This window comes from Elephas maximus, chromosome 9, assembly GCF_024166365.1.
Source record: "Elephas maximus indicus isolate mEleMax1 chromosome 9, mEleMax1 primary haplotype, whole genome shotgun sequence".
Classification (NCBI taxonomy): Eukaryota; Metazoa; Chordata; class Mammalia; order Proboscidea; family Elephantidae; genus Elephas; species Elephas maximus.
The window spans coordinates 46,545,712-46,571,491 of record NC_064827.1 but is presented as its reverse complement, the minus strand read 5'-3'; the positions used below and the strand labels follow the sequence as shown (position 1 = coordinate 46,571,491).

General features: G+C 40.1%; 1 protein-coding gene across 10 annotated transcripts in view; it reads right to left on the bottom strand.

Annotated features, from left to right (window-relative positions):
- Positions 1 to 25,780, bottom strand: part of FRMPD1 (FERM and PDZ domain containing 1) — a 173,148-nt gene that overhangs the window by 52,826 nt on the left and 94,542 nt on the right. Inside the window, exon 1 of one of the 10 annotated variants that reach the window (XM_049895804.1) lies at positions 16,229 to 16,249. The exons of the other annotated variants lie outside the window; for them this stretch is intronic. The gene's annotated coding sequence lies outside the window, so the exon portion shown is untranslated. Of the gene's footprint in view, positions 1 to 16,228; positions 16,250 to 25,780 lie in introns of those variants that run through there. 10 annotated transcript variants of the gene reach the window in all.

Here is a 25,780-nt window from a genome sequence, read left to right as displayed (position 1 = left end):
AATTTCACAAGCTAATAAATAACCACCCAAAATATGATATGCTAGTGGGAAACAACCATGGATACCCACAAACCAAACCAAACCCACTGCCGTTGAGTTAGGACAGAGTAGAACTGCCCCATAGAGTTTCCATGGAGCACCTGGTGGATTCAAACTGCCTACCTCTTGGTTAGCAGCCATAGCACTTAACCACTATGCCACCAGGGTTTCCAACCATGGATACAGAGGAAATGAAACAGAATTACCAGAGATCACGTTATTTTAACAGAGGAGCCCTGGTGGCACAATGGTTAAGTGCTTGCTGCTAACTAAAAGGTCAGTGATTTGAACCCATGGGAGAAAAATCTGGCAATCTGCTCTAGTAAAGATTCACAGCATAGGAAACCCTATAGGGCAGTTCTACTCTGTCCTATAGGGTTGCTATGAGTGTGAATCAATTTGAGGGCACATAACAACAATATGTTGTTTAATACTACGTAAATAAATTTTTTTTTTTTTAAATAAATCTGAAAACCTGGATGACATGAATTGTTTTCCAGGATAACGTACATGGTCTCAGATGACCCTAGAGGAGATAACAAAACCCCAGTGCTGTCGAGTCGATTCCAACTCATAGCGACCCTATAGGACAGAGTAGAACTGCCCCACAGAGTTTCCAAGGAGCGCCTGGCAGATTTGAACTGCTGACCCTTTGGTTAGCAACCGTAGCACTTAACCACTAAGCCACCAGGATTTCCCCTAGAAGAGACAGAAATCTAAAAAGACAATTACCATAGAAGTGAAAGTTGTTAAAGAGCTAACCCTCCAAAAAAGTCCCAGGCCCAGACAGGTTCAAAGGTGAATTTTTCAAAATCTGCAAGATGTAGTTTACCTAATGATTGGTTTTGTTTTGCTGGGTTTTATTTTTTTAAGTTTTTATTTTGGAATCACTTTAGATGTATAAAAAATACTGCAAAGATAATGCAGAGAGTTCTTATATACCCTTCGTTTAGCTTTTCCTAATGCTATCATTCTATATAATCATTGTATCTTTGTCCATACCAAGAAATAAATACTGGTTCAATACTATTAACTAAACTACAGATTTTATTCAGATTTCACCAGTTTTTTTCCACTTAGGTCTTTTTTTCTGGTCCAGAGTTCAATCTAGGCTATCACATTGCATTTAGCCAGCTTAACCGTTTTTCCCGCTAATGCTATTTTAACTATTCTGGAGCATAAAGAAGTTTCCAAATTCTTTTTAAGCAGCCAGTGTAACACTGATACCAATTTTGACCAAAAAAAAGGGCATGATAAGGTTAAAAATACAACCAGTTTCCCTTATGAACATCGAAGTAAATATCCTACATAAAAATATTGGCAAACAGGATCTAGCAGTAATCAACAGAGTAATACAGGGATCTATACCAGGAGGGCAAGGAAAAGGAAGATGTGGAAAATGGATCCATGACCAAATAACCTTGACCTTCAGCAAAAGACTTGCAAATAAATGTACATTTATATATTTAAAAAATACAGGCACCTTTTTAAAAAAATTACTGCCTTTTTTTTTTTTGTACTTTAGATGAAGTTTTACAGAACAAACTAGTTTCTCATCAAACAGTAAGCATACACATTATTGTATGACATTGGTTAACAAACCCATGACATGTCAACTCTCTCCCTTTTCAACCCTGGGTTCCCTATTACCAGCTCTCCTGTTCCCTCCTGCCTTCCAATCCCTGCCTCAGGGCTGGTGTGCCCCTTTAGTCTTGTTTTGTTCCATGGGACTGTTCAATCTTTGGCTGTAGGATGAATCTCAGGAGTGACTTCATATCTGAGCTGAAAGGGTGTCCGGGGGCCATACTCTCAGGGTTTCTCCAGTCTCTGTCAGGCCGGCAAGTCTGGTCTTTCTTTTTGAGTTAGAATTTTGTTCTACATTTTTCTCCAGCTCTGTCCGGGACCCTCTATTGTGATCCTTGTCAGAGCTGTCAGTGGTGGTAGCCGGGCACCATCTAGTTGTACTGGACTCAGTCTAGTAGACGCCGGGGTAGACGTGGTACATTAGCCCTTTGGGCTAATCTTTCCCTTGTATCTTTACTTTTCTTCATTCTTCCTTGCTCCTGAAGGGGTGAGGCCAGTGGAGTATCCTAGACGGCCCCTCACAGGCTTTTAAGACCCCAGGCGCTACTTATCAAAACAGAATGTAGAACACTTTCTTTATAAACTATGTTATGCCAATTGAGCTACATGTTCCCTGAGACCATTGTCCCCACAGCCCTCAGCCCAGCAATTCGGTCCTTCAGGGAGTTTGGATGTGTCTACGGAGTTACTATGAGCTTGTCTTGTACAGATTGTGCTAGCTTCCCCAGGCACGTAAACCTTTTCATGAATTTTTACAGCAGTGGGCTCATACAGTATTTGTCCTTTTGTGATTGACTTATGCCACTCAGTGTAATGCCCTCCAGATTCCTCCATGTTATGAGACGCTTCACAGATTCATCTTTATTATTGATCATTGCGTAATACTCCATTGTGTATATGTACCACAGCTCATTTATTCCTTCATCTGTTGATGGGCATCTAGGTTGTTTCCATCTTTTTGCTATTGTGAACAATGCTGCAATAAACATGGGTGTTCATATGTCTATTCATGTGACGACATTTATGTCTCTAGGATATATTCCTAGGAGTGGGATTGCTGGACCATACGGTATTTCTATTTTCTAGCTTTCTAAGGAAGTGACATATTTTTTAAAATGTTTGTATCATTTTGCATTCCCACCAGCAGTGCATAAGAGTTCTGATCTCTCCACAGCCTCTCCAACATTTGTTATTTCCTGTTTTATTGATTTATGCCAGTAATGCCGGGGGTGAGATGGTATCTCATTGTGGTTTTGATTTGCATTTCTCTAAAAAAAAAAAAAGTTTTTTTTTTTTTTTTTTTAATGGCTAGTGATCATTAGCATTTCCTCATGTGTCTGTTGGCATCTTCTTTGATCCTTAATCAACTTTTAAAAATTGACCTACTATTGCTCCCAATTACATCAGGCAAGAGGGCTTCCACTGGATTGTCAAAAATCTAAAGATAGGATTCTAGAGGACCTCCCCGCAGCTGCTCCTGCACAATCATCCAGCCAGGTAGAAGCTGGGGGAGTAAACCGAGCAGACATGCAGTACTCAGGATCACTAAGCTTCAGGATCTTCCAGTCTGTAGGGTGAATGGCCTGAGCAGTGGACTTCCTTTCAACAGAAATGGAATAAGGACCCTAGGGGGCTTTCTAAAGGAAGAGAAAGTCAGGGCTTTCACTCTGGAGATTAGCAGGCACTCAGGTGTACAGACAGGTCTGCAAACTACCACTTGTGGGAACTACTGCCTTAGCTTTGGGGAACTGCCAGGAGATGTGGAAGCCAGTGCTGGCCAAGAACTTGCTACAGTAAAGCAAGCCCCTTCCACTCTTTGTGCCTCAACTTGGGTTGGCCTAAATAACCTCCAAAGAGCCCTGGTGGTGCAGTGGTTAAGCACTTGGCTGTCAGCCAAATGGTTGGCAGTTTGAACCCGCCAGCCGCTCTGTGGGAGAAAATGGGGCAGTCCGTTTCCAAGAAGATTTAGAGCCTCGGAAACCCTATGGGACACCTCTACTCTGTCCTATAGGGTCACTATGAGTTGGAATAGAGTTGACAGCAACAGGTTTGCTAACAGGTAAATAACCTCCAAGATTCCTTTCTGTGTTAATATTTTCTCTCCTCAATTCAAAGACCTTCAGGCTTAAACTGCTTATAAAATAGTCTCAACTCCTCAGCCTGGCAATCAAGGCCCTTCATAGTCTGATCCACCCAACTGGTCCTACTGTCCCATCTTCCACTGCTCCTCTTAATTTACCCCACAACCTCACTACTCTGAACCTCTCGCCAGTCTCTGCACATACCATGCAATTTACTACCTCTTGTCTACCTTTATCTCCCCAAAACTGGGCCACTCACTACTCGCTACTCATGCCTTCCCCTATGATTTTCCTGCGTCCATGGCTTCCCTGGTGCTGTTCCCTAGGACTGAAGTACCTTTTCAGTCTATGTTTATGTGCCCAAATCCTTCCCAGCTTTCAAAGACCAGCTTAAAAATCCACCTCTTCCAGGAAGCCCTTCTTGAATCCCACAGCCAGCAGTAGAAATTATCTTTACATGAAAAAGAGAATATCAAAGATTTTCTAAATGAATCTTCTATAAGTCTTGACTTAGCTGAAGATTGCAAAGTGCTTTTTTATCATGTTGCTTTTCCAAAGGTGTTATGAGGTATATAAGCAAGACTATGCCAGTTTTATTGTGATATCAGGAACCCTTCTTAACCACACCCCTAGTAGGAAATAGACCTAAGTTCCAGCTTCTAGATGTTACCTGCATTCCTGGGCTCACAGCCCTTTCTGCCATCTTCAAAACCATTAGTATACATATAAAAAAACAAAAACCCACTGCCATCAAGTCAATTCCAACTCATAGCGACCCCACAGGGTTTCCAATGCTGTAAATCTCTACGAAAGCAGACTGCCACATCTTTCTCCCAGGGAGCTGCTGGTGGTTTCGAACTGTGGACCTTTCAGTTAGCAGTTAAGTCCCTTAACCACTGCAACACCATCTTCAAAGCCAGCAGCATATCATCTGCAAATCGATCTCTTCCTCCCTCCCTCCACCCCTCTCTCTCTCTCTCTCCTCTCTGCATGTCCTTGTCTGGCTCTGACCTTTCTGCTGTCCTCTTATGAAGACCCTTGTGATTACACTGGGTCCGCCCAGGTAATCCAGGATCATGTTTTCCCATCTCAAGATCCTTAACTTAATAACATCTACAATGTCCCATTTCCCACGTACAAGTAACATATGCATAGGTTCTGGGGATTAGAACACGGACCTTTTTAGGGGGCTCATTATTCTGTTTATCACACTGTGGTTTGCCTATAGGAGATAATAATATCCTATTTTTTCTGAAGCCGGTACTGGTTGGGTTTCTGTTACTTGCTATTTAAAGTCCTGATTAACGCAATGGACATACTGAAATAAGTAACCTAATTTTTAATGGGTGGGTGAGGTGGGAGGATCTACCTACCAGGGCATATATATGAAAACAGAACACCTGAACTGATCACATTGAAAGTCCAAAGAGTTAAGAATTTCAGTCAGATGGAAGCCAAATACAAATTAATGGATTAAAAAAAAAGCTAACACAGACATAGACTACAACCAAAAACAAATTCCATTCAGATCAAGGAATGTGTTGGTCTATCTTTATTCTGCAATGGGGACATCACGTGGAGTACTGTCTTTAGTTTTAGGCACCTCATATTTTTTTAATTATAAAGGTAACAGTAGAATTCTAGTTAAACATGGTGAATTGAAACAGTATCTTTACCTATTCTCCTTCCTAAACCCTATAAATCACAGTGAAAGAATAAAAGAGGTAAAGGAATGAAAAACGATATAAACCCATAAGATAAAGAGAACAGGAGAGAAGACAACAGATGAGAGACGTCAACAAATGTTTGTAAACTAGAAGCCTTTAAAGGAGAGGTAACTGAGTTTTCAGAGCATAGGAAATAGAAACTTAAGAGCCTTCAGAGGGAGATTCTGATGAAAATGAGCTGATTTGGCCTAAGATAGTTTGGGAACTAGGGAAAACAGGTACAGCAGAAAGCAGGAATGAGGCAAAGAGCTGAAAATATGGAAACAGATCTTTATAAGCAGCAATCCTATTTATTGGCCCTACTCCTCTCCATTTGCCTACCTATACAACTCCCCTTTCCTACCTTACTGGAGACAAGAGCCTATTCACTGGAGAGACCAGGCACAATAGAAGGCAGATGAATGAAAATAGAAAGCTTAAGTAACAATCTCAATCCTGGGGCAAGACCTCCATTCCCTTCCCTTGCCCAGTTCCCAGAATACTAGCAGCTACGATTTTATATACTAAGAAAGAGACTAGACAATCCCTTTCTGGAGAACAGAACAGAACAGCACCAGACAATAATAACGCCTTCCCCCAGCAAAAAGGCAACTTGCTGCAAGATCACCATGCATTGAAATCTGTTAGTCTATTGGCCCCGTTCATTATACAAAGCTTTCAATCATTTGTTTTACTGCCTAGTTCTTACACATGAATGGATATTTGAGGAAAGCCTGCATATTCTATGAAAAACAAACCAGAACAAACATGGAAACTCAAAAGAGGCAGAAACAATGCAGGAAACAGAAGAACAAAGTTTTAATCTATAATTTAGATTCCAGAAAGATACTACATTCATGAAACAAGAAGAGGATTTTCTGTTGTTGAAAATGGGAACGATCAGAGAAGAAGAATACTTGGAAATGTTGTAGGGGAAAAACCATCACAAAGTTTAATAAAGCAAAAAGAAAGTTTTATTCGGCATATATTCAAAAAGACAAAAGTTGAGAAGTGGACAAGCATACTGCCAGAGCTAATGTCTGCCCAAGTCCAAGGAAATATTACAGAGTAAGCACACGTCTCCAGTTTGTCGTACTGTGGGGGCTTGCGTGTTGCTGTGATGCTGGAAGCTATGCCACCGGTATTCAGATACCAGCAGGGTAACCCACAGAGGACAGCTTTCAGCTGGGCATCCAGACTATGACAAACTAGGAAGAAGGACCCAGCAGTCTACTTCTGAAAAGCATTGGCCAGTGAAAACCTTATGAATAGCAGCAGAACATTGTCTGATATAGTGCTGGAAGATGAGGCCCCCAGGTTGGAAGGCACTCAAAAGATGACGGGGGAAGAGCTGCCTCCTCAAAGTAGAATTGACCTTAATGACGTGGATGGAGTAAAGCTTTCGGGACCTTCATTTACTGATGTGGCATGACTCAAAATAAGAAGAAACAGCTGCAAACATCCATTAATAAACAGAACCTGGAATGTACGAAGTATGAATCTAGGAAAATTGGAAATCGTCAAAAATGAAATGGAACACATAAACTTCGATATCCTAGGCATTAAAAAAAAAAAATTAGTGAGCTGAAATGGACAGCATTGGCCATTTTGAATCAGACAATCGTATAGTCTACTATGCTGGGAATGACAACTCAAAGAGGAATGGTGTTGCATTCATCATCAAAAAGAACGTTTCAAGATCTATACTGAAGTACAATGCTGTCAGTGATAGGATAATATCCATACTTTTTTTTACAAGGAAGACCAGTTAATATGACTATTATCCAAATTTACGCACCAACCACTAGGGCCAAAGATGAAGAAATAGATGATTTTTACCAGCTGCTGCAGTCTGAAATTGATCAAACATGCAATCAAGATGCATTGATAATTACTGGCAATTGGAATGTGAAAGTTGGAAACAAAGAAGAAGGATCAGTAGTTGGAAAATACGGCCTTGGTGACAGAAACAATGCCAGAGATCGAACGATAGAATTTTGCAAGACCAACGACTTCTTCATTGCAAATACCTTCTTTCACCAACATAAACTGTGACTATACACATGGACCTCGCCAGATGGAACACACAGAAATCAAACTGACTACATCTGGGGACAGAGACAATGGAAAAGCTCAATATCATCAGTCAGAACAAGGCCAGGGGCCAGCTGTGGAACAGACCACCAATTTCTCATATGCAAGTTCAAGCTGAAACTGAAGAAAATCAGAGCAAGTCCACAAGAGCCAAAATATGACCTTGAGTATATCCCACCTGAATTTAGAGACATCTCAAGAACACATTTGACACATTGAACACTAATGACTGAAAACCAGACGAGTTGTGAAAGGACATCAAGGACATCATCCATGAAGAAAGCAAGAGGTCACTGAAAAGACAGGAAAGAAAAAAAAGACCAAGATGGATGTCCTGCTCTTGCGCGTCAAGCAGCTAAAGCAAAAGGAAGAATTGATGAAGTAAAAGAACTGAACCGAAGATTTCAAAGGGCCTCTCAAGAAGACAAAGGAAAGTATTATAATGATATGTGCGAAGAACTGGAGATGGAAAACCAATAGGGAAGAACACGCTCGGCATTTCTCAAGCTGAAAGAACTGAAGAAAAAATTCAAGCCTCGAGCTGCAATAGTGAAGGATTCCGTGGGGAAAATATTAAACGACACAGGAAGCATCAAAAGAAGATGGAAGGAATACACAGAGTCATTATACCAAAAAGAATTAGTCGATATTCAACCGTTTCAAGAGGTGCCATATAATCAGGAACTGATGGTACTGAAGGAAGAAGTCCAAGCTGCTCTGAAGGCATTGGCGAAAAACAAGGCTCCAGGAATTGATGGAATATCAATTGAGATGTTTCAACAAACAGGTGCAGCGCTGGAGGTGCTCACCTGTCTATGCCAAGAAATGTGGAAGACAGCTTCCTGGCCAAATGACTGGAAGAGATCCATATTTATGCCTATTCCCAAGACAGGTGATCCAACCAAATGTGGAAATTATAGAAGAATATCATTAATATCACAAGCAAGCAAAATTTTGCTGAAGATCATTCAAAAATGGCTGCAGCAGTATATCGACAGGGAACTGCCAGAAATTCAGGGCAGTTTCAGAAGAGGACGTGGAACCAGGGATATCATTGCTGATGTTAGATGGATCCTGGCTGAAAGCAGAGAATACCAGAAGGATGTTTACCTGTGTTTTATTGACTATGCAAATGCATTCGACTGTGTGGATCATAACAAACTATGGGTAATACTGCGAAGAATGGGAATTCCAGAACACTTAATTGTGCTCACGAGGAACCTTTACATAGATCAAGAGGCAGTTGTTCGGACAGAACGAGGGGATACTGATTGGTTTAAAGTTAGGAAAGGTGTGCGTCAGGGTTGTATTCTTTCACCACACCTATTTAATCTGTATACTGAAGAAATAATACAAGAAGCTGGACTATATGAAGAAGAACAGGGCATCAGGATTGGAGGAAGACTCATTAATAACCTGCATTATGCAGATGACACAACCTTGCTTGCTGAAAATGAAGAGGACTTGAAGCACTTACTAATGAAGATCAAAGACCACAGCCTTCACTATGGATTACACCTCAACATAAAGAAAACAAAAATCCTCACAACTGGACCAATGAGCAACATCATGATAAACAGAGAAAAGACTGAAGTTGTCAAGGATTTCATTTTACTTGGATCCACAATCAACAGCCCTGAAAGCAGCCGTCAAGAAATCAAAAGACACATTGCATTGGGCAAATATGCTGCAAAGAACCTCTTCAAAGTGTTGAAGAGCAAAGATGTTACTCTGAAGACTAAGGTGCACCTGACCCAGGCCATGGTATTTTCAATCACAGCATATGCATCTGAAAGGTGGACAATGAATAAAGAAGACCGAAGAAGAGTTGATGCCTTTGAATTGTGGTGTTGGCGAAGAATATTGAATATACCGTGGACTGCCAAAAGAACGAACAAATCTGTCTTGGAAGTAGTACAACAAGAATGCTCCTTAGAAGCAAGGATGGCGAGACTCCATCTTACATACTTTGGACATGTTGTCAGGAGGAATCAGTTCCTGGAGAAGGACATCATGCTTGGTAGAGAACAGGGACAGGGTCAGCGGAGAAGAGGAAGACCCTCAACAAGGTGGATTGACACAGTGGCTGCAACAATGAGCTCAAGCATAACAACGATTGTAACGATGGAGCAGGACTGGGCAGTTTTTCGTTCTGTTGTGCATAGGGTCGCTATGAGTCGGAACCGACTCGACAGCACCTAACAACAACAGGAAGCAAGAATGGGAAAACGGACAAGCATGCTGCCACAGTCATGTCTGCCCAAGTCCAGAGGATATTACAGAATAGAAAGCAGTGGGAAAACGGACAAGCATGCTGCCACAGCCATGTCTGCCCTGGTCCAAGGAAGGTTACAGAGTCATCAGTACATATTAACATTACAAATGGGCAAAACCATTTAAAGCTTCACCTTTTTACAGATTGGCTAGAAACTGTCATCCTACGTTTTGAATTGTCTTTCTTAAAGATCATTGGTATAGATTTCAGTAGAGACAGTCAGGAGGGTCTTCATTTGTCCAACAAATTTCTATTCACTATACTTTAATAGAAAAAGACAAGAGTGAAAAGTCTTCTGCGTTCTGGCTCATGTGAAAAGTTCCCTGAAAGATATTTTCTAAGATTATTCTATCTATTGTCTTTATCTCAAGGACCAATTGATATGTCCCTGTAAGTCCTTGTGAGCTCTTTTGAGCCCAACTCCAGCTGTCACATTCTCTATGTTCAAGGACAGGGAATAAAGATTTTAATATTATTTCCTAAATCAGAAACTAAAAATAAAATAAGTGGAAGAAAAAATTCAATTAAAAATTTGAGAAATGTAGTCAATGAAGAGAAACCCCAAACCAAAGACAGGGAAAACAGAAAACATTAGAAATGTGTAGTATTAATCTAGGAGGTCCAATATTCATCTAACTGGTGTTTCTGAAGGCAAGAACAAAGAAAATGGAGGTAAGAATATTAACAAATAATTTAATAAAATTTCTCTGAAATGAAGAACCTAAGTTTCCAGAACATCTACCAATTGCCCTGCATACTGAATGAAAAAAGACATCAAGGAATAGCACTGGGAAACTAGAAAGACAGTATTTCAAAACTTCCAGAGAAAAAACAGATCACAAAGAATTAGGAATTAAAATGGCATTACAATTCTCAGTAGCAATAATGGAAGCTCAAAGACACTGAAGCATGTCTTCAAAATTCTGAAGGAATTCTACACCCAGCCATATTTTCAGATGTTCAAATGTCAAAAAATTTACCTTCACATGCCCTTTCTCAAAAAGCTACTAGAGGATGTGCTCCTGCAAAACAAGGAAGTAAATCTATAAAGAAGAAATGGAATCCAGGAAATTGGGGATTACAGTCAAGAGGCAAAGGAACACCCAGGATGACTATGAAGGGATGTACTTTGGTAACACCTCTATGTCAGACCTACAGGGAAACATGAAGACATGAGGTTTTAAGAAAAAAAAAAAAAATAGGGATGGATAGATTATCTGAGTATTTGTGTAGAAAATTTCACTGAGAGGCTGTTGGAGGATGTTGGAAAAATTAACAAGTACATGAAAAACTAAGCAAATAAAATAAAGAGGGAATTATGGAATCTAAGAAAAACAAAATTATAGTTCACTACTTGGCTCAGCAATGAACAATATTTACATTGTCATAATGTTAACAATGAAAAATGATTTAACAAAAACAGTGACATAATGATGTTGGGAAGATATAGTAAAGGGAAGGAGGGGCAGTGGCATGAAAGCTAAAAGTCTACCATAATAATTAGACAATATCCAAAATTAATAAATTAGGAAATAGTAATATAAACTTATTTCTCAGAAATATGGAGGAAAATACCAGAGCAAACAGCTAGACAAGTTGAAAGAGGTTGCAAGATTAGAGGCTAAGGAGAAGTGGGGCAGGACTACTGATTTTCATTATAAGCCTTTGTTGTTGCTATGGGCTGACCAGTCGATATTGACTCACAGTGATCCCACATGACAGAGCAGAACTGACCCACGGGGTTTTCTACACTGTAATCATTAAGAGAGCAGATCGCCAGGTCTTTCTCCCGCAGAGCCGCCGGGTGGATCTGAACTGCCAACTTTTCGTTTAGCAGCCAAGCATTTAACTGTTGGCCACCTGGGCTCCTTTATGAGTATACCCTTAGTACTACATTACCTATTTATTTTTAACCTAATTTTAAAAACTGAAGTAATATATGCTTATAGTAAATCATACAGAAGAGTATAATGAGGAAAATAAAATCACCTATAATTCTCCCTCTCAAAGTTATCAACTATCATTCTTTTTCTATGCTTATACATGCATATAATTTTGTATGCAAATAGCACAATCTTCTGCATTTGTTTGCCAAAGCACCCTCCCCCGAGACATTTTCATAAGCATGCTATGCTATTTTTTTTTTACAGCCATATGCAAAAAAAAATTAGTATAGAGGCGCTTATGAAAATACCTAACGGGGGGAGGGCATGGTTGGCAAACAAATGTAGAAAGTGTGCGTTATTTGTGTAAAAACATGGTATATGTTTCCCACTTATTATTTCATAGAAATAATTTCATACGAATATTTAATCATTTATACAATCATTTAAATGGCTATACAGCATTATTTTCTCTGGTCATATCACAATTTATTCAATAAATCTCCTGCCATTGTACATTTGTGTTGTTTCCAATTTTTCATTATTATAAAAGCTGGCCACTTCCCAAGTATTTTCTTGGGATAAATTCCTAGAAGTGAAATTACTGGATCTAGGCATATGTTCAGTTTTTAAGAAAATGGATATATATTATCAAATTGTCTCCAAGGAATTTACACTCCTGCCAGGACAGACATTTGTAGACACTGAATGTTATTATTTTAAAAAAATGTTTGCTAATATGATGGAAAATAATGCCTGATTATTGGGTTAAATTATTGGGGTTTTTTTTGCCAAGGACACAAAATAATATCCCTGTGAGGCTACTATGGAGGATCAAGAATGCAGGTTTTAGTGTCCTGACAATACAAAGACTAATCACAGAGGACAGAAGAATAAATGTCTAGCAAAGACCAAGAGATATCGTTTTCCAATATCAATTGCCTTAACTAGGCTCTTGATAGGAGCAACAGCTAGCAATTCTAGGATATGGATATTAACTTGATTTGCCTTATGTCTGAGCATCACACTTTGAGCACCTCCCTAAAGGGGGCTAGAATGGTGAGGAAACTTAAAACCAAGTCATAGGAAGAGTCATTGAAAAATGTGAGAATATTTATTAGACAAAGACTTGAGGGTAGGCTATCTGATCACAGTTTAAAACAGTCAAAGGGCCACCATGAATAGAATGCCACAGAGAAGACTCTAGCTCAGGCTAAAGCAAGACTTCTCTAGTGTTTGTAGTGATCCGATGATAGAATGAGCTTCCCCCAGAATTAGTAAGACGGGGGTGTCAGAAGCTGGCCAAATGGACATGAAAATAGAGAATGGAGAGAAGCAGTGTGCTGTCTCATTAGGGGGAGAGCAACTAGGAGGATATAGCAAGGTATATACAAATTTTTATATGAGAGACTGACTTGATTTGTAAACTTTCACTTAAAGCACAATAAAGAAAAAAAAGCATTAGTAAGAACCTGGTCACTGAAGGTAGTCAAGCAGAGGCTGCATAACTAACTTTGTATGGGTACTGCAGAAGGAACATTTTCATGTAGTACAGGGTTGGACCAGATGACTTCTGAAGTTCCTCCTGCCCATGAAACTTGAGGTCTCAGCTACAATTCCAATTCCTAGGAACAGACAAGATGATATTTGCTGTGTTTTGTCTTGAAATTCAAAGACGCACATCACTTGAAGTAGGTGGAAATCCTGAAGTAACCACAGCACTGGAAGTCGCAGAATCTGTGACCTCTAAGTTGTTTCGGCCTCCAAATGACTACAGAGCTGTCAGGGATATTGGACACATCCATAAAGACTGAAGACCGTCATGTCATGTATTTCCATTTCTTTTGAAGGCCATCAAACTGCAGTGGTTATTTACAATGGGTTGTTAAGAAACTACTGCCAGATACAATTTAACTAATTGATTTATATCAACATATATGGCCATAATTAGAAGAATTAATTTGCATTATAAATCTGGACTGTGGGTAGGCACGCACCTTCATTCAGGGATCCCCAAAGACCAAACAAATGACTACATTAGCCAGGCCATTATAAGTGCTCCCTGACTCAGCAAGGTCTGAGCAGAAGAGTTTTAAGTCAAGAAAATGACCTCCTAATGGTTTTAATATTAGTCTCTGGATTGCTGGGCTAATGGAAGAAAACAAGAGCCCAAATAATTCTCAAACATTTGAATCTCCTCTACAATCCCACTGCCAAGAAGTCATCTGGCATTTAATTTTTCTCTCATTTACTGCTGGACCCAGCTTATTGCTAGAAGGTTTCTTTACATAAAGCTGAAATCCACTTCTCTGCAACTTCAGCCCCTTTGTAGGAACGCTGCCCCCTGACCACTAGCCCACCCTAGATTAGATCAGCGTTCTCTCCTATACATCAGTCTTTCTGAGATTTGAACATGGCAATCAAGTTTTCCTTAAACCACCTCTGTTTCAGACTAAACATCCTCAGTTTCTGCAACAGTTCCTCAAATGACAGGGTTTTAGAGTTGTAGCACTTTAAATCACTCCCTCTGGGCACATCAAAATCCTTTACAGGCACGAACCCCTAAACAGAACACACTGCCAGTTGTCTGGAACAAAGTGAATACGAAATCACAACTCACTCAGGGTATTTTGCAAACTGAGAGGAAGACCACCATGTCAGGGTGACAGCAATCTTAAAAACGAAGAGACAATTAAATATATAAACCCTTCAGAAGTGATATAACAGGTGATAATAAAAGACTGGAGGAAACTAGTTTATGCTATTGAGAAACTAGAAACCTCGACAGAGGCAGCAAAGGATAGAAGAGAAACTGAAGAGCCAAGAATCGTTTATACTAAATTAGAATTTTAAAATAAAACTGAATAAAGATGAAAGCAATTCAAGTGAAATTGTCAGAACTAGAATCAGGTTGGGGACATTCAACCAAAAATAGGGGTTGGCAGAGAAAACAGAAAAGGAGTACACAACATTTTAATTAAACAAATAATGAAAGGCTAGAAATCTCTCCACTTCAGATATAAAGAGCACAAAAAGCAACTCTCAGATACGTTTCTCAAGGAAAGCCCCTTGCACATCAGTTTAAGTTCTTAAACTTCAGAGACTAAATACAAACCAAACCCATTGCCATCGAGTCGACTCTGGCTCATAGTGACCCTACAGGACAGAGTAGAACTGCCCGTAAGATTTCCAAGGCTGTAAATCTTTAGGGAGGCAGACTGCCACATCTTTCTCCCGAGGAGCAGCTAGTGGGTTCAAACCGCTGAGCTTTTGGTTACCAGCTGAGTGCTTAATCACGTGCCACCAGGGCTCCTAAAGATTAAATAATCATCCTTAAAAGCTATTTAAAAAAAAAGGAGAGATAAAGGGAAAGAAGAAAATGATCATTTTCAAAAGAAAAGATTAGGCTTATATATATTATAGTAAATTATTTAGGTATAGACTTAATTTGTTCTTTACAAGTGATATCCAAGACTGCTTTTGAGAGATGTCCTTAGGAGTCATTCTGTGATTTTTCAACCTACCGATGAAGGTCTTTTGGCAGCTTAGGTTTTGTTGTTTTTCTTTCACTATTTCTTCTCTCCTGTTATCAAACTGTTACTTCAGTATATAGACCATGTCTTCTCTCTATTTATTCTTTCCTGGCACAAAGGGGTGAATTATCCAATAGGCAAGGTAAGCACTGTGCTTACCTTGCTTATCAAATCATCTGTAGTGAAGAAGTTCACATTTTTTTGCCACATCAAAGGTTCTGCTTCTAGGTATGCCTGGCATTTGTCTCTCTCCCAACTCCACAGCACCTTCCTATAGAATCAAAGCTTCTCTTTAAATTTACAATCCCTGGTGGTGTGGATGATCTAGTAAGCAAGGTAAGCACAGACTTACTTGTGCTTACTTACTAATTTGTAGTGACCCATCTTTGATGTGGTGAAACCCATGTGAAACTGTTCACTACAGATGATCTGGGAAGCTTACTGGATAATCCACCTCTGCAGGCTCATAACAGAGCTCCATAAATGTTTGCTGAATGAGTGAATAAACAAAATGAAAATAAAAACAGAAATAAACTGGAAAACTAGAATAAAATTGCACTTACAGATGACTTGATTTCTGAAGATTGACAAAACCAATGAACTATTTTTAGAATTTCATAGCAAAATAAGAAATGAAAAAAGAAATGTACACATTTGGGGATTTTTACTGCACATGCTACACACAAATGGTTTAGATAAGCTAAGTAAACCCAGACAAAAAAATGGTTTAGATAAGCTAAGTATGATGGGTGAATTTGGAGGATATGTTAAAAATGGATCCTTGTAGAATCCACCTGGTATGTCCTTCAATTTTCCAGAGGGGCACACTCCTGGGTAGCTGAGGTCAGTCTCATGGAACATTGTCCCTGGAGATTTCCATATCAACCCCTTGGTATGTAAGAACATTCTTTACCTATCAAGGGATTTTCCTAGACCACTTCCTTGGGCACAGTGGGAGACTCACCTTTCAAGTAGGATCTTAAAAAGAAAAGAATCTAAGACTCATCCAGGAAAATAAAAATAGAATTCTCACCAATGAAACACCCTGGTAGCCTTCAGAGCCTGAGGGGTTGATGATGTTGTTTCTTGGATATGCTGAAAACATAAAAGATTCAGCCCACTAAACACAGTCACTGAAAAATCACTCCATGCAGATAACCAAGAACAGCAGATGAGTAAAATACAGCCCCCACCTCAGGAAACCGTCAGCCCCTAAGCTGTTCTCTGCCTGGTGGAGAGAGGTGGCTGCAAGTTGGCCGGTGTACTTGGCTTGTTTATTCTGTGGTTTCCACAAATTACTTCTATCTTCAGCCACCCATAGGCTGATCAACTTCAGGAAGCTGAAGCGGCTCAACGCCTTTACCCTCAAAAGTTAAGAACCAAAACTAAAAAATCAGATAAAAAAACTAAGAGTAAATCAATACCTGCGGAAGAAATTTAGAAAGTGAAAATTTTTTAAATCTACAGGAAAAAAAATCACAGAGAACTTCATGTATTGTTTTATCAGCTAATTCTTTCAAAGTCTGAAACAAATTAATGATGCAAAGAGAGCTTTGAATTTAAAACTGACAAAGACTACACTAAAAAAAGGGACAGTTAGGTCAATCTTATTCATGAAACACAAAATTTCTAAACAAGATCCAAGTCAGAAAACATTAATAATTCTTGAACCTGGGAGGGTAGGTACTTGGGCTTTCATTCTACTATTCTACTTTTGTGTACATTTAAAATTACTGCCAACAAAATTTAGCAGAAAGTGGTTTGGGTATGTTACAAGGATTATATGCCATAAGCAAGCTGAATTTATCTTAAGAAAGTAAGAAAAATTCACGTTAAACTATTAATATATTTTATCTCATCAATAGAAAAAAAAAAAGAGTGACGTAGATGACCACATCATAACTGCTGGAAAATCATTTATACTATGTAATCTCATTATACTGTCTGATTAAAAAAACTTAAATGTAGAAATAACAGGTGATTTAACATTATTTGAGAAAGAAAAATAGAAGCAATCCACTTAAAAGAGAAAACAATATTGGAATAATCATCACAACATTAGAGCTGTTGACTAGCACAAAGCAACATGGAAGAGAAATGTGAGATCTAGTAAAAGAGCTTAAACTACCAGGGCCTGTCAATGGCATGAATGTACACGAGACTCTAGTTCAAACTACTGGAGATAATAAATAATCTGAACAAAATTGTTCAGTTGTGAAGACTGTAGTCTTCCAACAAGTATTGGAACAAGCTTTATACATAAAAGAGGATTGGATTTGTTCTAAAGACCCTAAAGTAACAACTTATCTAAGTTTAAGACAAATTTTCACACAGTGCAAGGCATTTTTCCCTTTTTCTTAAGGAAATTTAAAAACACACATAAAAGCGGGCAGAATAGTCTCAGAATCTCCATGTATTCATTACTAAGCTTTAACGGTTACCCACATTTTGCTTATACTGTAAAGTTTTTCATAATCAGAGCTATCAAAACTGCACTGAGCTGCCCTAGTGGAAAAAGAACTTTTCATCATTGAGGCGTGTAACAGTAGAAAAAATACAAGCAGGTCTGGGATTCTGTACGGGGCAATCAAGATTGAATGGGGAGTAGAAAAAGTGTCTTTGAAGCCCGAGCTTCTATGATTTAGGTGTGAGTTGAACCCAAATTGTGAGCTGCTTTGGGCCAGATCATAAATAACTTGAAGGCTTTTTTTGTCTTAATCATCTTCATATCTCCCACTAACATAAAATACACATTTAATAAATTCAATAAGTGTTTGTTAAATGAATAAATGATAAATGAATGCATGGAACACAAAACGGGGCATAAAACTTCTTGGGTAGAACTTCTACATGTCAGTAATAAGCAGTTAAAATATATATATACATATATAAACCTTCCTACAAAGCTTAATATCCAACATACACAAGGTCCAAAGATAAAAACCAACTGTTGACACAAGAAAAAATAAAACAAGAAAAGAAAGTGCACAGTAAATATCCAGTCTTTTGAATAATGAGAGAAATAAATTGCCAAACTAGCATTTTCTCTTAAACTAACATAAATAAAAGTATTAAAACTTCTTGATCCCCTTCCTGTGACATCTGTCTCCCTGTCTCCTTCAGCCTCTCGGGCTACACCTACTTGGTCTCTGTCTTAGTTTCTTAATGCTGCTGTAACAGAAATACCATAAGTGGGTGGCTTTAATCAACAGAAATTAAGTTTCTCAATTTAGGAGGCAAGAAGTCTGCATTCGGGGCACCTGCTCTTAGGGTCGCTATGAGTCAGAATCGACTCGACAGCACTGGGTTTGGTTTTGGGTTTGGCTCTAGGAGAAAGCTTTCTCTCTCTGTTGGCTCTGGGGGAAGGTTCTTATCTCGTTTCAGCTTCTGTTCCTTGGTTCCTTGGCAGTTTTCATGAGGTGTGGCATCTAACTTCACCCATTGTGCCTTCTGTTTGTATGCCTAATCTGCTCCTCTTGTATCTGAAAAGTGATGGGTTTAAAACACACCAAACACTGATATAGCCTTATTAACATAACAAAGAAAACCCTACTCCCAAATGGGATTACAACCACAGGTATAGGAGCGAGGCATTTGGGGGACACATTCAATCCATATAACCTCCTTTGCAAGCTCTTACTGTCATCCTCTAATTCTAAGGTTTGGTTCTCAGCTCTCTTCTCATCTAAATAAATGGTAGCTATTTTTTTCTTGTTATTTCTAAACCAGTGGTTCTTAAACTTTGCTGCACGTTAGAATCACCTGGGAAGCTTTTAAAAATCCCAGGTCACACCTCAGGCCGATTAAATCAGAATGTTCGAGAGTAGGAGACAGACACTGGTAGTTTTTAAAGACCCCCAAATGGTTATACACACACAAAAAATGATTACAAGGCACAGCAAAGCTTGAGACCCACTGTTCCAAACACCCTCCAAGGCAATCTCATTTATCTCCAGTTTCAGATGTTTTGAGAACCTTCTGCTTCGTTAGTTTCTCTACCAAGATGTCCCCTAAGCAACTGAGCTGACTGACTATATTTGAAACAGAATTCACCAGCTTTCCCTGCTGTATTCCTCAAATTCTCTCCTCCAAGAAGGAATATCTTACAGTAGGACTCTACCATTTAACTTTTAACTGCCCAAGTTAAAAATGTGGGAGTCACTTCCTCGAACACTGGAAGCCCTTTCCCACCCCTGTAGCTGGGGTACAAAGACTGAAGGCAAGAGAGGCTAAGAACAAAGAGGGAGGCAGAGGCTGGATCATGCACGGCTTTACAGGCCAGAGGTCCTCTGCACAGTGTCTACTGCCTCAAAGGCCTCTCCTCCTCATCTCCTCTTGGTGAACTCCTACACATCCCTCAATACCACTGAAATATCACCATCTCTGGGTCTCCCTCTGGCAGAATTGAAACTTCCTTCTCTTATATATATATATCTGTTACAGAATGTCTCAAAATGCTGTAACTGATCCATTTATGTGTCTCCTCTCTTCTGTACTTGGCAATAAATTTTGGGGAAGAATGTGGAGGGAAAAAAATTGGGGAGTCATCCTTGACTCTTTCCACCTGTTTCACGTCCCACTTTGACCCCGTCACCAAGTCCTGTTGATTTTGTTAATCTTAATCTCTTGCCTCTTCTCCTTTCTTAGTATTACTGCCAAAGTTCAAACTTTCAGCTTTAGCCTCCATTCACCATATGGCTGCCAAAATAAAATAACTCTAATGGTATCACTTTTATTCTCAAAACCTTCCGTGGCTCCCCTTCACCTCCAGGATAAATTCTGAGCTCAAGAATTATAATAATATTAACAACACAACATTAACAATACTACCAGTATGTGCCAGGCACTGGATTAAACACTTTACATGTGTTACCTTATTTAATACTTTTACCAATTCTAGTTTACAAAAAAGGAAACTATAGGAACGAAGAAGCTAAGTAATTTGGCCAAGAGAATACAGGAAGAAGTGGAATAACTAGAATTGAAAGTCAGATTAGCTTGTTTGTCTGTGAAGCCTGTACTCAACTATTCTATTCCACTGACTCCTTTTTTGGAGGTGGCAGTTGAAGTCCTTTGGATCTGGCCCCTGCCCACCTGTCTGTCTCATTTCCCTCACATTGTACACTCCCACAAAACGAAATTATCTGTTGTTCCCCAAACAGGCCATCATTTCTCATACCCTCATGCCTCTGTAGATGCTGTTTCTTCTGCCCAGTCCACACCCCCTACACGTCAACCCATCAAATTCCTACTCATGCTTCAAGGAGCAGGGCACAGCAGTAAGCTGGAGTAGCACAGACCACTTTCCTCTCCTGCCTGTTTTCTCATCCATAAAAACAATCTAATCACCCCTGTCCAGCTATGTTCCAGGATTGGTTTAAGGCTTACATTCCATTACCATTGTGACAATGCTTTGAAAACAAAATTCTACGCACATGTGCCCAAGAGAAACCTCTTTTTCTGAGGTAGCATGAGCTCAGTTATATGACCCATGCCAAATTTGTTTGAGGCAATAAGTTTGATGTCTGAGAACCATCTCTGCCATAAAAGGGGATGAAGTCCTGATATACATGCTACGACATGGATGAACCTTGAAAACATTATGCTAAGTGAAGGAAGCCAAACACAAGAGGCCATATAATTGTTGTCTTACTTTCTTAGTGCTGCTATAACAGAAATTCCAAAAAGTGAGTGGCTTTAACTAACGTATTTTCTCACAGTTTAGGAGGCTGGAAGTCCGAATGTCCGCTCTGAGGGAAAATCCTTGTTTTGGCTTCACCAGCTGGAGTTTTGGGTCTGCCTCCGTAGTCTTCAGATAGTATGGGTTTTCCTCCTGCGTCTGCTTTGTTCGGTGCCTAATCTGTTCTTTTATATCTCAAAAGTGATTGGCTTCAGACACAAAGTACCCTGATATGGCCTCATTAACATAACAAAGAAAACTCTACTCCCAAATGGGATTGCATTCACAGGTATAAACCCATTGGCCCTGGAATGGATTCTGACTCACAGCCACCCTGCAGGACAGAACAGAACTGTTCCACACGGTTTCCAAAGCTATAAATCTTTACGGAGGCCTAGTGGCACAGTGCTTAAGAGCTCAGCTGCTACCAAAAGGTCAGCAGTCTGAATCCACCAGCCACTCTTTGGAAACTTTAGGGGCAGTTCTACTCTCCTATAGGGTCACTATAAGTTGGAATCGACTCTGTGGCAATGGGTTTGGCCTTTTAAAAATCTTTATGGAAGCAGACTGCCACCTTCTCCCTTAGAGCAGCTGGTGGGTTCAAACCTCTGACCTTTTGGTTAGCAGCTGAGCGCTTTAACCACTGTGCAACCCAGGGCTCCTTTTCCACAAGTATAGGGGTTAGGATTTACAACACATATTTTGAGGGACACAATTCAATCCATAACAATTATATTATTTCATTTGTATGAAATGTCCAGAACAGGCAAATCCGGAGAGAGAGAACTTATCAGCGGCTGCCAGGGCTGTGGAGAAGGGATAATAGGCAGTGACCGCTGAAGAGTAGGGAATTTCTTTTGGGGGGTGATAATAATGTTCTGGAATTAGATTGTGGTGATGGTTGCACAATCCTGTGAAATACAAAAACTTCCGAGCCGTGGGCTTTAAAAAGGGGTGAATTTTATTAATTATATCTCAATTATAAAAAAAGAGGTTTATCTCTAGCACCCAGCTTCACCCTTCTGATGGTAACTAATACCCAAACTCCTATAAAGAGCCTGCTTTTCTCACATCTTTCTCCCATATTTCTTAGTAAAACCTAGAACAGCGGTTCCCTGATAGCATTGGAAGCACCTGGTGCGCTGGTTCAAACAGATTGCTGGGCTCCCAGAATTTCTGATTCAGTAGTCTAGAGTGAAGCCCAAGAATTTACATTTCTAACAAATTCTCAGATGATGCTAAACTGCTCATCTTAAACCTAGGACTATACTTTCAGAACCATTGCTCTAGAAAAAACCTAGGAAATGATGAAAAGAGCACTGAACTAGAAGTCAGGAGACCTGGATTCTCGTACTGGTTTTGCCACTAATTAAGCCTAGAATTCCACAAGTCAACAAACCCCTGGTTATCTCTTTTATCTTAACATTGGAAACCCTGGTGGTGTGGTGGTTAACTGCTATGGCTGCTAACCAAAAAGGTCGGCAGTTTGAATCTGCCAGGCGCTCCTTGGAAACTCTACGGGGCCGTTCTACTCTGTCCTATAAGGTCGCCATGAATCGGAATCGACTTGAGGGCAGTGGGTTTGGTTTTTTTTTTTGGATCTTAACATTGAATTTCTCTAAGTACTCTTCTAGTTCTAAAATTGTATTATCTCATTGCTTCCCTACTCAAGTCCTCCAGGGTTTCCCATCCCTAAAATCCCACCTCTTTCAGGATTTCCAACTCAATCTTCTACCGCTCTCTGAAAAGACTGCTCTCCTGACCAAACTGGGAAGTAGGGAAACTAACATTTTCAACCGTGGCATTTCATTTACTCCTAATGACAATCCCACATGGTGGAAATCCATAATTCCATTTTGAGGACAAGAAACTAAGGCTTGGAGAAGTTAAAGAACTTCCTCAAAGCAAATGAGGGAGATTTTCTGAGAGGTCTGTGTGACCCCAGGGCCCTATCCTTCTCTCATCAAGTATTTCTGTTTCAATGCTTCTCAGTCCCTCAAAACAGCCCTAGGCAGCCCCTCGTTGTGCATTTGTTCCCAATTTCCTCACTCTCTGGGATTTATTCAATTCCTATATAACCTTTAAAACTCAGCTCCAGGTTCCACAACATCCAGGATGGGTTCCCTGCTCATGGTCTATCTACCACAGCATCCCCCCGGCACCCCAGTTCCCCAGTTGCAGTCTTGCTCTCTGGTGTCTCCCTTCCCCATCCAGCCCGTGACCTCCTCTATGCCATTGTCTTGGGTTTTCTAACTTTGCAGGGATTTAGGTCCTGTTTAACCCCCTTTAGATTGTAAACTCCTTGAGGGTAGGAAAAAGGCATCTTGTTTCTTTACAATCCCTGCAGGCCCTAGCAGAATGCCCTGACCTCAATCAATATTTGTTGAATTAATGGCAAGTTATGAAGACTGAAATACTACAGTAAGATCAAAACACCTGAATAACAAGCAGCTTTAAATCTTGAATATTCTTAAACCAAAAGAAAATGCTATTGGCAAATATCTTCAGGAAGCTTATGTTTACATTTCTAATGTCAACCACTTGCTGTTGCCTTGGTTCATTACAGCAATTACAGCTCAGGAAGAGATAAAGGGGCAAAAGTCTCACATCTGCATGAATTTCCTGAAAAGAATTCAAACTAAGAGATGCTTAAGAGATCAGAAAAATGACAGTTCTGACAAAAGGAAAGGGGATTTACCTATTTTACCATAATACGATAATATAATGCAATGGCAACCCCATAAAGAAATTTCGAATCTCTCTTCCCTACTCAGTTTAGTGTTTCATTGCAACACAGGCCCTGATATTTTGACTTCATAAGTCATTTTGCCTGTGGTCATAAACGGAGTCGAGAAAAAGCTAAACGAAATAGTTTTTTTTTTTTTTTCTTTTCATTTCTTATTTTGGAATAGCACTACACATCATTCCTGTTCCTCTTCCATCTTCCCTTCTCTCTTTTAGCCTCTCTCTCCAACAGAAACCTCTTTTTTTTAATAGAAAAATGCCTGAGAGGAGATTTATTATGGACCAAAGAAAAACCAGTGGCTCACAGCTGGTTCTCTGGGTCTTCTAAGCTCCTCGGTCATGTAAAGGAGCTCTGGCCACCGGCACCTTCTGCCATCTCATCTTGCACCTAGCAGAAAAAAAGCAGCAGGAGGTGACCACGGGAAAGCACCCTGGATCACCATTATCCCAGGGAAGCATTTCCCAAATGATAGTTGATTCCAAACTGCCCTAACGACCTTTGTCATGTCAGCAAAGTGCCAGACCACCACACCTGTAGCATACACAGTCTGCATAAAAAGAATTCTATGATATGATACTACTTTAGCTTCATCTTAGGTATTAAAATTCATAAAATCATAAGTTTGATCATGCTAGATATGGTTTTTCCACCCTAGTATACATTAAAATAAATACACGACTATTGAAACAAAAAATGTCCATTCACATACCACCTAAAGTCATCTTGGGTCCCACATGGTACACAGACAAGCCTTTGGGAAACACTGGCACAGGCCATTGTCATGCCACTCAGATTTCACATCTGCATAACAGGATTAGACGTCTCATAGAAAGGGCTTAGCCTCTTATCTAGCTCAATACAGATGGCCTTTGCACGGCCCTCTGGGAGCTACAGGGCAGCAGCAGGAACAGTCAGCACTAATGTGGACCCGGGATGTATCTTTTTCTTGCTAGTGATCTGAGTGTACAGTGACCCAGGCCACACCAAGTGGAAAGCTGGAAGTTGCCCCCATCAGATGGACTGTGAGCCCTGGAAAGGGCTGACGCTAACAGCGACGCTAACTCTGATGCTAACAGTGACGCTACCTGCAAGGCCTCACCTCATCACAGCTGTACTTGCCAGGGCCCCTTAAGTAGCCTCAAAGATGGATGGCAAAGTGTCATTGCTGAGTCAGCTGTGGTTGCTGAACCCTTGTCTCCATCCTAGTGCAGGGACAGAGAACAGCACAGGGAGACAGAAGACCTTCAATCAAGTCCCTGCTCTGCTACCAGCTAAACACATGACTCCAGTCACATCCCTCCCTTCTCTGAGTCTTAATTTCCCTACCTGTAAAGTCAAAATGTTAGGCAAGGATTATCTCAAATGCCTTTCAAATCCTAAATTTCTCAATCTTTTCAAACAAACTACAGTTTCCTAAACGCCTATGGCCTCCAAGCTTCTCATCAGTTTTGTACAATGCCCTGTTAGCTCAACCCTGTGCAAATATCTTGTGCCAATGTCTGTAGGAAACAGGGAGATGAATCAGACACAACTTCTGACCTCCAGGAGCTCCAACACACAGTGCACAGCAAGGCCACAAGAGAGGGTGGGACAAAGGTAAATCACCTCCCAGAGGCTGTGGGTGACACTGAGATAAGCAAGGCATGGTTCTTACTCTCAAGTTGTCTGTAATTCACCAGGGGAATCAGAGATATAAGCACCTAATCATAATTCAGAGCAAAATGGAAGAAGTGACTTGCCAGAGGCATGAGCAAAAGGTTGCAAGGTTATTGCAACATCCTCTAGTCTTCAAAGCACTCTCATAGCCATGGATAGTCTCATTTGGTGGTCACATCCTGATTTCCCTCCTTCCATGCTTTAATGGTGCACTGCTGGGCTCAAAGCCCTTCCTTAGTGACCTCTCATGTCAAAAGCACAGGTCTTGATGTTACCTGGATTCCAATTCTAACTCACTAACCATGTGTTGTTGGATAAGTATGTACCTGAGCCTCCCTAGGCCTATACTGTCATCTGTGAAATGGGGCTGACCTCACCTATCTCCTAGTAAATTAGATAATATATACAAAGTACTAACAGAATGCACGACATAAAGAAAATACTCAATAATGATAGTTGTTATAATTAATTCCAGGTTATCCTCTTGTCTTTATTACTACTCA